General features: G+C 40.9%; 1 pseudogene; it reads left to right on the top strand.

Annotated features, from left to right (window-relative positions):
• Positions 1-9518: 9518 nt before the first annotated feature.
• LOC121439761 lies at positions 9519-10111 on the top strand (annotated as a pseudogene).
• The last annotated feature ends 3090 nt before the right edge of the window (positions 10112-13201 follow it).

Genomic DNA, 13201 nt, shown 5'->3' with positions numbered 1-13201 from the left:
GTAATTCAAGTTTACTATGGGCATTTCAGAGTTTAGAAATCAATAACTTCAAAAAATTAGACGTATCGTCATTGCCACCAATAAGACTGTCATTCTCAGTGTGGTGATCTGCAGCTGAACACTTGGAGTTTTGAAGTTTATATTTTGTTGGAATGAACATTCGTGGGGAAAATCTGTGAAGGACCCCATTTTAGTATCTGGATCAAAGTTTATAATTATTAATATCTGATTATTTAATCTCCCCAAATTGGGTAACCTTTCAATGAGTAAATTTTTACTCTTTTAAGTTGAAAATAATAATGAAGCCGCATTTGCCTTGGAGCTGACTTGTGTATTTCCTTGTGTTATTTATCTCTTCACATGAGTTTTTAATGGTGATGTAGCTTCATTGTAGGAACCTATCATTTATTACTTCTCTGTTGAAGGTACTATACAACATTAACAATTTCTGCTTTGGTGAAATACACTGTGATAAAAATCCTCACACATAAATCTATGTGTGCCCATCCCATATTTACAGCCTTGGTTTCTATGAATTGAGTTAGTCCATGACAGGCCTCACCTAAGCAGGCCTATAGGGCCCCAAGGGCAATGCACTCTACACAAATGATGTTCATGGAGCAGGGGCAGGGGAGCACATCCAAACTTCCAAACATCCACACACATCCAAACAGCAGGCACAGCACAAAACAGGCACCACAAAGATGTTGACAGCCCTTGATAAAATGTCTAAATTGCCTTCTGGAAAAACTGTCTCAGTTTACATTCAGTCTGAGATTTACCATATATGTATCAAAACTCACAATTAGAATTTATCTTTACATTCAGATGTACTAAGCACAGATGGCATCTAATGCTGTATTAATTTTGATGCTTGATTAGTCGTGAGACTCAAGAGTTTGCAATTACAATTCATATGATTAGTCAAAATAATATTAGAGTCTTCATAGCCTCACTAGGCATTGTTCATGTCGGGCCTTATTCTTCTTAATGATATTATCATTTTATTATTTTATTCTATTTTGATACAGTGTCTTATACAGCGCTGTCTAGCCCAGAATTCTCTCTATAGATCAGTCTGGCCTCAAACTCACTGAGATCCCCCTGTGTTTCCTGAGTGCTGGGATTCAAGGCATGTGTGCATTATCGTGAGATTCAAGGCATGTGTACATTGTCATGGGATTCAATGTGTGTGTACATTGTCATGGGATTCAATGTGTGTGTACATTATCATGAGATTCAAGGTGTGTGTGCATTATCATGAGATTCAAGGCGTGTGTACATTATCATGAGATTCAGGAGTGTGTACATTATCATGCTTGGTCAATTCTATCATTTTAAACGTGAGTCAAAGAAGTATGTGGGAGTTCAGCTCATGCCCTGTAAAAACCATCAAATATCAGGGTCTGTCTAACTTTGAGCCCTGAACTAACTCTAGAATTTGATCTCCTAATCTTAATCACATACCACTGGGCTCCTTAATTTATATGTCAATGTTCTCATTGGTTTGTAATGACTCTTTACATAAGGTAACTATAGCAACCTCTGAATGGCCAACGTCTTACCAAAGATATCTCTATGAATTTACTTGAATTCCTTTTACAGTCAGGTGACTAATTCTGGGCAGGCTCTCAAATTCATCCATGATATTTTTAAAAGTATTCCATGAAATATTTTCTTTTCAATGAAAAGATAACCTTGGGAAGCCAACTACCTTCAGAATAAAAAGATGGATGCTCAGGGGGAGGATGGGAGACTTTGCTTCCCACTCTGGAAAAGACTTTGTATTGAGTCTGGTCACGAGTTCTTCATCATGCAAGGACTGATAATTACTCTTGTTCCATAAAACCCAGAGTCTCAACCACTGTGTCCTGAGGTTCTTCTTGACTCAGTTACAGAGGTTGGGAGTCGGGGACAGCTGACACTGGGTGAGTAGGAAGACAATGCAGAGAACAAGCTTCCTTAGGAATTTGGGGGACCAGGATTGATTATTCGGGATGGTAATTATGGAGCTCTCTGTGAAGGCCTAGAACCTTCTGAGGAGTCCTCCCAGATGGCAATGCCACCTAGCACAGATGATCCTCTTGCACTTACCTAGCAAAAGAAAAATAGGTTACTGATGTCTGACTGTAAGTACACAGCACACAATTCAAAGATCCTCTCCTATTTTAACACTGTAGAAAACCGGGTCGTCAAGAGACCACTAAGTCATGACGGTGGAGGTAAAGGTTCCTGTTGAGTTTGGCAGGCAAGGTTCCTAACAGATTATTGTGGGGTTTGTTGTGTTTTGTTTTAAATAGTATAATCACTCTATACTCTAATCCACTCATGCCAAGTACTCATTCAACAGACAGTTAATGGAGTTCCTCCTGTGTTGTAGACACAGTTACAGCCTTCGAGGATACAACAGCAATGTCTGAAGGAGACAACCCCCGCCCCCACAACCCTCCTCCTCCCGGCACAGTATGGATTTCCTTCCAGACCTCAGATAAGGCACAAACCACCTAAAAACCTGTTTTCACAGAGATCCTTTATTAAACTGGGAAGAAAAACGTTGAAATGACTGCTTTCTGACTCAGGCAGAAAAACAGCAACAAACGACCTTGCAGGCATAATTTTTTTTTTACATTAGTATTTAAAATTCTCATAGTCAGCCAAGTATCATACAGAATCCTGGCACCCTGTGTATTACCCTTTTTTTTAATTTATTTATTTATTTTATTTTTATTTTTTTAATTTATTTATTTATTAAAGATTTCTGTCTCTTCCCCACCACCGCCTCCCATTTCCCTCCCCCTCCCCCAATTAAGTCCCGCCCCCCCCAGCCCGAAAAGCAATCAGGGTTCCCTGTCCTGTGGGAAGTCCAAGGAACCCCCACCTCCATCCAGGTCTAGTAAGTTGAGCATCCAAACTGCCTAGGCTCCCACAAAGCTAGTGCATGCAGTAGAATCAGAAACCCATTGCCATTGTTCTTGAGTTCTCAGTAGTCCTCATTGTCTGCTATGTTCAGAGAGTGCGGTTTTATCCCAGGCTTTTCCAGACCCAGGCCAGCTGGCCTTGGTGAGTTCTCAGTAGAACATCCCCATTGTCTCAGTGTGTGGGTGCACCCCTTGCAGTCCTGAGTTCCTTGCTCGTGCTCTCTCTCCTTCTGCTCCTGATTTGGACCTTGAGATTTATGTCCGGTGCTCCAATGTAGGTCTCTGTCTCTGTCTCCTTTCATCGCCTGCTGAAGGTTAATACTCAGGAGGATGCCTATATGTTTTTCTTTGGGTTCTCCTTATTTAGCTTCTCTAGGATCACTAATTAAAGGCTCAATGTCCTTGGTTTATGGCTAGAAACCAAATATGAGTGAGTACATCCCATGTTCCCCTTTTTGGGTCTGGCTTACCTCACTCAGGATAGTGTTTTCTATTTCCATCCATTTGCATGCAAAATTCAAGAAGCCCTTGTTTTTTACTGCTGAGTAGTACTCTAATATGTATGTATTCCATACTTTTAAGAGGCAAAAAAGGGGTGTGGTGTGTGGGAATGGGCAAGGTATACTTTGATTGGGCATGTTAACTAGGTAAACCAAAGGGGGCTTTTGATTGCTGAACATTGGTCATCAGCCTCAGAAATGGCATAAGAAAATGTACAAGTAAAGGAATAGGCCTTGGTAGCCAGTTTTAGGAATGCAATCTAATTGTTTTTAGCAAAGCAGAGGGAATGGGAGAAAAGGGCACGGCCTGCCAAAGCCATGTTGGGTAGGCTAGAGTAGGCCAGAGTCCCTTCAATGTCCCCCTCTTAAGGAGCTTAACAAGCTTGTAGTTGACATTATTTTTAAAGTGGGGTAGATGTTGGTAAGTGAGCATGCAGATAAAAATCTGCAAATGAGGTGATTCAAAATGGTAACTGTTGCCAGCACCAGGTACCTTGGTGTTAGCATCCAGGCACACCTGGCTCCTCCCCTTGGGAACTTGGCAGAGTGCATCACCCTTGTGTGCATGACAGGCAGTACCCTGTTATTTGAAAGGGGGCAGAACTCCACTTACCTCTTCCTCTCTTCTTCATCCTCTTCCCCTCTCTGCATCTCTCGGTCTCTCTGTCTCTCTCTTTCTTTATCTTTACCGCCCCCTTTCTCCCTCTCTCTTCCTATGAGACTGCTCTGTACTCCCTTTCTCCTCTCCTCTCTCCCTTCCCTTCTCCCATTCCCTTCCCTTTTCCCAATAAAACTTCCCTCTTAAGCTTTGTCTGCATGGGCTGTTTGTTGCTCACTTGTTCTGGTCTGGACCCAGCCCCCAAAGTCTAACCTCTACACTTGCAGCTTATCTGTGGAGGCCAAAAGACCCAAGGAAGCTTTGAGGAAAGACATAGCAACAAAGCAGGCAGCATCTCTGGAACAACAAAACAAAACAAAACAAAGAAACAAACAAAAGCCCCTGTAGGTCTTATTGGAAGATGGTTTTTTTTCAAAGTAGTCTCATGAAATTGGAAAAAAAAGATGGCAGAATGGAGCTGCACATGCAGAAGAGAGAAGAAAGATGTGAAACCAGAGATGCGGTAGTAGCCATGGGTATGGGAGCATGGGCTATGGGGACAATGGAATGAACATGTCCTTGGTGACTTGGCCTGACAGGAGGCTTAGACTCTGCAGCCTGGAGCCCACCACTGCTGCAGCTCTCCCTGCTGGGGACAGGAGAACTTTAGACCTTGGCTCTGTTTGCTAAGTGCAAGCCCAATGGTTCTGCTCTGTGAAGCGGCATAGAGGGAAGAGAGGCATGCAGGGCCTGGAGCTCGCTGAAATCCTGCCCCCAAAACCCCATCCCTTGCCCAGCTACAAGGTCACCCTGACTCTGGGCAAGAACAGGATAGCGTAGATGAGTCTCAGGGATAGTCCAGTATTTATGATGCTTCACAAACAAGAAACCTTGAAACAGACCAATGACTCATTGCAATAAGTATTTGCATGTAAAGCATTTTGGGCAAAAACATATACTGTGTGACACATAGCTGTTTGCTATGCCATTATGATCAATGAATGTACAATGGACAGGTGGGAAAGATGGCAGAACAGAGCAGCCATGCAGGTAGCCAAAAGAGGCTGAACTAGAGACACTGCTGCAGAGGTGACAGTTATGGGAACATGGCTATGGCAGACAAAAAGAAGCATGTTCTTGTCGTAGGGCCCGAAGGGGGGTGTGCAGCAGTCTGGAGCTCACAAGATATGTGAGGTGAAGAATGGCTTCTTTTCTGTATTAAGCCTCCTTGAAAGGCCTCTATGGTCCATGCTGCCACCGGAGGCCGTGTGGATGTTCTTGATCTGTGCTGCCGCTGCCTGTTATGGCCAAGGAAGCTTCTTTTGCGGTGGTATCGATGACTGCAGACTCACAATTGAGAATGAGAGACCTCAAAGGCTTCTGTGACAATCTCCACCCCCACACACCCCCAAAAAAGCAATTCAAACAGGAATTTATTGAAGAGAGACCTTAAACATTGTGATAAAGATGCTGAAGTGTAGCTCTTCACAGTTGATGCTTCTGGTGGGAAGAATTCAGTTACCTTTAAGGGTCTGGCTACTGGGCATTTGATCAAGATCCAGTGAGTATGTAGGCAACACAAATTAGACTTCATGTATTTCTTTGTGAGGGGGGAAGGCACATGGGTGGAAGGATCGATCTAGGAGGAATGGGAAGTGAATATAATCCAGATACACTGTATGAAATTCCAAAATAATCAATAAAAATATTATGTTGGGAAAAATATATGTGAAGTATGGAGTTTTTTTCTATGTCTTTATTTTTCTTTTACTTGTAATAAGAATTGGCAGTTGCTTTTGTTCAGTTTTCTGGAAATGTTATCACAAGTGCTTGGATGGGTTTTCTTGCAAATGAGAAGACCATAGACAGTCTAGTGATGGGTTCTTCTCTTCAACCATTGACATCCCAGTATTTATCAGAGTCTGTTGACTGCCCTTCTTCATGGGACTTGGGATGGGACATAACATTTTCCTATAATGGTTCTAGATGTGACATCATTTCTTCTTCCCAAGCCTCATGGGCCCACTTAATTTTTTTCAGATTCAGAAAGCAGTCGTTCCCTCTGTGAGCACTGCCTTCTCTCTCCTGTCAACCTCAGTGAGGAGAGTCTTTCCTTCCCTATTCCCTGCCATGTTTTCCACTCATGTTCCTTTGTCCTCTACTGAGGACAGTTTATTCTTTATCCCATGGTTTTCCTGATGGTTTTTCACCAATATAATCTGCTTATCTGCTGAATAAAATAAGATACGATATCTTCATCTCCAGAATTTTATGTGGTTATTTTTAGGTCTGAAAATATGACTGTGACATCATGGTAACTGACATGTCAACAGGCCGCAGGAATCATAGTTTCTTTATAATCCATGGGAACATCATCGTATGCAGCCCATCATTTACCAGAATGTTCTGATTGGGCTGTCACTGCGAAAGCACTCCCTTTGGCTTTATAAGCAGTGTCTTTGAGGGATACATCATATATTGACTGCACTTGTGAGTTGTCTTGTCACTTGCAATAACTGGGATTACCTGGGAAGGTAACCCCAATTGAGATATTGCCTTCATCAGACTGACCTGTGAGCAAGTCTATGGGGGCATTCTATTAGTAAATTGTTGATGTGGGATTGCTCCATTTGGGCAGTGCTACCCCTGGACACGTAGTCTCAGCTTCCATTCCTCTCCTGGCTCCCCCAGAAGACGGACTTTAATATGAAAGCCTGACAAACCCTTTTCTTCTCCCAGGCTGGTTTTTATCAGAACAGAGGAGCAAGGTGATGACAGCTTCCAAGGGTGAGCCTGAGCTCAAGGCCACAGCACCAGGCAACAACATCCAGGTGATGCTGGCTGAGGGCTCATTCACTTTTACTATGTGGTCAAGGTTAGAGAACCACCTTTAGTTTTAACTCAATTTAGACACAAATTTAGTTGAAATTAACTGAAAGTATTTTTAAAAGTGCCACAGTCAGCATGTTTAGAGGATGTGTGTGGTAGGGGAAGGGCTCTGCCAGCTAGGGAGTTACAAGGCTAGAAATAGAAGTGGAGAGTGTTTGGTAATGTTAAAATTGTGATGTTTTACTTATTTCCTTATTAAAATTAATAACTCTTAAAATTCTTGATGACACACTTGGGTAAGTTAAAACCAATGGTTAATGTGAAATTAATAGTTTAAAAAATGCCTCCTATTAATGTAGAAATTGATTTATTTTTTTTTTTTACTAATCTTTACTTAAACACTCTTGAAGAAGTCTAGAAGTTCAATGTATCTGAAGGGTGTTAATATGAATAATTTAAAGCTCATTTTCCAACAGCAAGGGAAAGGAAACTGATTCTAATGACTTTCTGAATTCAGTAGCTTAGGGGCAAGGTTTAGCAAAATAAAAATGATCAGTGATAACTGGACGGCAGTGTATTGACAGGGGAGACAAGCATATTATCACGAGAACATACCTAGTCAAACTTTAGACACCAATGTGACACAACCAAATGATGTGGGAGGTGATGTATGCTGTGAATATGTTTTATTGCCATTGGTTAATAAAGAAGCTGCTTTTTGCCAATGGCTTCACAGACTAAAGCCAGACTCAAAGAGATGTATAGAGTAGGCAGAGTCAGAAAGAAGCCATGTAGCCGCCCACAGGAGACAGACATACCAGAACTTTATGCAGTAAGCCACAGCCATGTGGCGATACACAGATTAATGGAGATGGGTTAGTTTAGGATATAAGAGCTAGCTAAAAATACGCTTAATATATTGGCCAAACGGTATTTCAAATAATATAGTATCTGTGTAATTATTTTGGTTCTGGGCATCCAGGAATGAACAAACAGCTTCCAACAACAACCAAAAGTGAGCTTATGATGGTGGAAGATACAAAATAATTTGAACTTGTACCAATATAAAAGAAACTATACCAGTGTAAATTGTCTTTAAATAATAGCTCACAAATACTCACTCTATTACTCACTATTATTATTAGTGTGAATAAGTTCACACTAAATTACTTATTATCCCATTCAATCTCCCCCCATTTTATCTTTTTTTTTAATCTCAAGGCCTACATAATTTCCACCCCACCCCGCAACCTTATGCAAGTAATAATCAACCTCTAACTGTGAGGACAAACTTTGCTGGGAGAAAAGACTTCGCTTTCTAGAATTGCTTCCTGCTGTCATGGGGGCGATGGTTTTTCTGTGGGATCCTACAAAGGAAAAATGATGGTTAAGTTTCAAGATTGCTGTTTTGTATAATTACAAATGGTCTCTAAGTATTCAATAGGGTCTTTTTTGTTTGTTTGATTGTTTTTGAAGTTCTTATTTGGAGTTCTGGCCAGAGCGTTGTAAGAAGGCGCACCATTTCCACAGTTGGTGCCCCAAAACCAGTAATAGTAGTGCTACAGAAGTGCTATCAGCGTCATGACGTCATATCTACCAGATGAAGCCATTGTTGTGGGGCCCCACCTTCTTCCTGGAGACTTCAATGATTACTGCAGGAAAATCTACTGCTCATTGTTGAAAACTTAAGCATGATTCATATAGACATATATTCAATCAGAGATATAATATAAAATATTTCCTTAAAATCTATCTTCTTTTTGTCCCATACCAGATGGCTCCTGACATGAGACAGAAATTCTGAATTTTTTTTTAACAGCACGCTTGGATTTAGAGCAGGATAGTCATTGTCCAACTTCAAAGCCAGCTTCTACTACTAAGTAGAGATGTATGCATGCCCAAATAATCAAATTTTACCATGCAGATAATACAGCAATATAAGGCAGATTTCTATTTTGCTCGTTGATTCTTTCTGGATAGCTATCTTTTCATCTTTAGACATCTAGATGTCCAAGGTCTCTCCAGTCTTTCAAGATGAATGTTTTCCTGCAAAGAACAAAACCCTGCCCCAGCTCTTATGAGGTTTCCTTACCACCTTTATGATTGTCACCTCTTTGAATGAGCTGTCATTTCTCTTTCTCAAGAGATGTCTTTTTTTCAAACCGAGTCTTTAGCAATTTTGATGGTATCCACAGCTTTTTTTCTCCTGTGGAAACAAGAGCAAAATCCCTTCCACAAGATAACACATCTCCTGGCTTCCATTGTGAGGTCAGCACATCCTTGAAGTATACTGGCTGAGTTAATTCTTGCTGCTGTTGTCCCTTTCTCATTAGTGTTAAGAAAATTCAAGGTTAATGAAGCATTATGCATTCTATTTCTGGGGGTATTTTCCATCCCTTTCTGGTTTTTTAGCATATCCTTTAGAGTTCAATTTGATCTTTATATAACTGCCTGACTTGTAGGATTGTTTCATATATCTGTAATATGCTTTATATTATAATAAGAAAAAATTATTTCATTTTCTTAGACATATATGCTGGACTATTGTCTGTCTTTATTTGTGCAGGTATACCCATTATGGCCATAACTTCTAATAAGTGCATAATTCCTGAACCAACCTTTTCTGAGCTCAAGGCAGTTGCTTATTGAAAATCTGAATAAGAGCAGGAGAAGATGGCGGTCTCCACAGGAGTTAAAGTTCCTCGGAAGTTTTGCTTGTTGGAAGAACTTGAAGAAGGACAGAAAGGAGTAGGTGATGGTACCGTTAGCTAGGGCCTTGAAGATGATGAAGACATGACACTTACAAGGTGGACAGGCATGATTATTGGGCCACCAAGGACAAACTATGAAAACAGAATATATAGTCTGAAGGTAGAATATGGATCTAAATATCCAGAAGCTCCTCCATCTGTTAGATTTATAACAAAAATTAATATGAATGGGATTAATAATTCCAGTAGAATGGTGGATGCACGAAGCATACCAGTATTATCAAAATGGCAAAATTCCTATAGCATTAAAGTTGTCCTCCAAGAGCTAAGACGTCTAATGATGTCCAAAGAAAATATGAAGCTTCCACAAGCACCAGAAGGACAAACGTACAACAACTGATTTTAGTGGATCTCAAACTTGTCTTAAATCAACAACCTTCTACTCATGTTAATGTCTTGATTAAATATCACCATGCAAAATACCCACACATTAAGTAAAAGAATTCCAGCTGGTAAACATGACCTGGACAGTTCTAAGAATATATTTAATATATGTACACCTATTATGTTTTCAGGTAACAGGAGAAGTGCAGCACAATTTTTCTTTCTCTTCTTAAAGTACTGTCATTTAACATGAGCCTGAAGTATTCAAAATTGAATTCAGGTTTTCAAGACAAAAGCACGGCAAAGGAGTGTCAGATGGCAGTGGAAATCTTTGTCTTTCTGAACAATAAAGTCTCAAGACAGAAGAGCAGAAATGGCATGCTTTATCCATCGTCCTTAGACTATAGCAAACTGTTTAAAGTAGCAGGTATAATGAGTAGTCACAGTTGGGTTAACTCGAAGCGGTATGGGTGTGGGTGCTGACTACAATAGCATCAAAATAGCTTCAGGATTGTTTTGATACCTGTATTTATAATAAGAAGATGTTTAGGGTATTGATGAATCTCTGTTAAAAGCTGTTCCCATTTGTTGCATGTAACAGACATGATAAATATTTGTTTACAGTCTCTGTTTAATAAAACATGCTTAGAGGTTTTAAGTGAAGCCACGAAAAGGAAATAGGTGCATGGATATGTGATTTCAGATCAAAGTTAGTCTTGAAATGTAAATAAAATGCAGAATGTGTCCTCAGGAAAAAAGAAAAAGAAAACCTGAATAAGTGTCAATTCTGTGATTTACATAGTTTAATTTTCCAAATTCTGTAAAGTGGAACACATGCAACTGCCAGATCTCATTCCTTTGAGTACCCTTTGGGTTCTCCCTACAGCTAATGGTGTTTGGTTATAGATAGAACAAGAAGGACATCTCTTTATACTCTTCTTAGCTTGTTGCCATGTAATAGAAAATTCTTGCTTTGAACCTTTGCTATTGACATGATGTTTCTTATGAAATTCTAAGGCCTTCAGCATACTTCCAATCAATAATCAATTTCTGTATTACCTTGTGCCAGAGGACCTGGCAGACCTGTATAGGATCGGATGTGTGTTCTGTATATGGGACAAAGCCTATTACTGATTATACCTTGGACCTGTATGAATAATTAAGTCAATTCTGTATCATCTGGTATAAATTTTGCAGTTTCAATATGCAAGACAACTCTTTCTGCATATTGCAAATCAGTAATTATATTGAGAGGTTCTTTAAAATCCCTTCGTAGCATGAGAATAGCATATAATTCTGCCTTTTGGACAGAATTATAAGGGCTTTGTTCCACCTTACTTAATTCTTCTGTTTTGTAACCTGCCTTCCTGATTTATTTGCATCTGTAGAAAATGTACAGGCTCCAGTTTTTGGTGCATCATGCACAATTTGGGGAAGAATCCAAGTAGTTCTCTTTATAAGGTTAATTCTATCACTTTTGGGATAATTGCTATTATTTTCTCCAAAAAAAAATTAGCACAAGCTCTTTGTCAAGGTTCATTGTCTTCCCTTATATTTTTAAATTTCATCAGCAGTAAAAGGCACTATAATCTTTGCTGGGTCTAGTTCTGCTAGTTAATGAAGTCTCAATTTTCCTTTTATAATTAATTCAGAGACTTTTTCCACATAATTTTTAAAATTTTTACTTGGTTTATGTGGTAAAAAGATCAATTTTAAGGTAATATCTTCCCTCTGTATTAAAATTCCTGTAGAGAAAATTCTGGCAATATGACTAGAATACAATTAAGATTTGGATTTACTCTTTCTTAATGTGCCTCCTGTAATTTCTCTTCAACAACCATCAATTCTTTTCCTCTTTAGTTGTTAATTCTCTGGGTCTATTTAAGTCTTTATTACCATCTAATCACAACCTAAGTGATTATCAAGTAGAACACTTAACAGAGCGCGGCCGTCACGGGGTTAGCGTGCATCAGGCACCGAGCAGAAGCCAGTGCTGCTGGCTTCTCCCCATACAGGCAGCTAGAGTTCAATGACTCCGAGAGTTCAAGGCCCCGGAAAGCGAGCCCTTTCCTGCAGCAGCCTGTATTTAACTGGGACAGATGAGGCGTTGTGCAGCTAGGCAAAAGTCATGAATGTGGCTGGGAGCAGCTCAAACCAGAAAGGGGAATTAACAGGATAAATGTGGGGAAGGGGCCGCAGCATCCTGAGCCGCTACAACTTTAATCCCAGCACTTGGGAGGCAAAGACAGACAGAACTTTGTGAGTTTAAGGCCAGCCTGGTCTACAGAGCGAGTTCTAGGATAGCCAAGGCTTCACAAAGAAACCCTGTCTTAGAGAGAGAGGAGAGGAGGAGAGGAGGAGGAGAAGAGAGGAGAGGAGAGGAGAGAAGAGAGAGAGAGAGAGAGAGAGAGAGAGAGAGACAGAGATCTGGAGCATGGGGGGAGAGGGGGAACAGAATCTATGATGTCATTATCTGACCTCTGTGACATAGGCTTTTGATACCAGAGAAAGCCGCTTCCAGGGAATGAGCCCCTCAGCTCCCACTGGGGGCAGCAATGCCGCCCCTTAGGCAAAGCTTTAGTCTCTGGGAGCCATTTACCCTCTGACCCTACTGTTGCTGCCACTGGGTCTGACAATCACCTCTGTCAAGGCCAGGTTGAGTGAGAGGGACACCATGTGAAGGGTGACAAGTGGCCAGGGGAGCCAGCATGCCAGGAAGTCAGGATGCTTACAAAATCTGTGTGTCAGGGATAGAGGGACAAAACCCTGCACCACAGAAGAGCTCTGCCTGACAGAGGCCTTGAGGCACCACTAGGAGTGGAATTCAGGGTAAGAGTCTGTGTAGGGGTCAGAGGCTGGAGGCAGAGGAGACTGTTTTGTGACTCTGCTTTCTCTTCCCTTTTTGAGGAAGTGTCTTGGAAACAGCAGAAGGAATCCACATTGGTAAAACTGCCTATGATCTCCATTCCTTTCCCATCTCCATCCTTTCCTCTATCCTTCTGATCTGCTCCGCTGCTTTACCCTTCTCTAAAGCATCTGCCAGGTTTTCTGACCTCAAAGGTGACAAACAGCTAGTGTCTTTGCTGTTATGTTGAGACAGATGCCTGTAACCCAGGTTGGTCTTGATCTCCTTGTGTCCCTGCTGGGGATACAAGCTTTAGCCAGCATGCCATGTTTATGTGCTCTTGGAGATCAACCCCAGGACTTCATGCATGCTAGGCAAGCGCTGGCTCTACCAGCTGAACTACACCCGAAGACCTC

This window comes from Microtus oregoni, unplaced genomic scaffold (assembly GCF_018167655.1).
Source record: "Microtus oregoni isolate MIOR12 unplaced genomic scaffold, Mior012 000062F_ref0000492, whole genome shotgun sequence".
Taxonomy (NCBI): domain Eukaryota; kingdom Metazoa; phylum Chordata; class Mammalia; order Rodentia; family Cricetidae; genus Microtus; species Microtus oregoni.
Note: the sequence above shows the minus strand (reverse complement) of the source record. Positions and strands in the feature narration are given on the sequence as shown.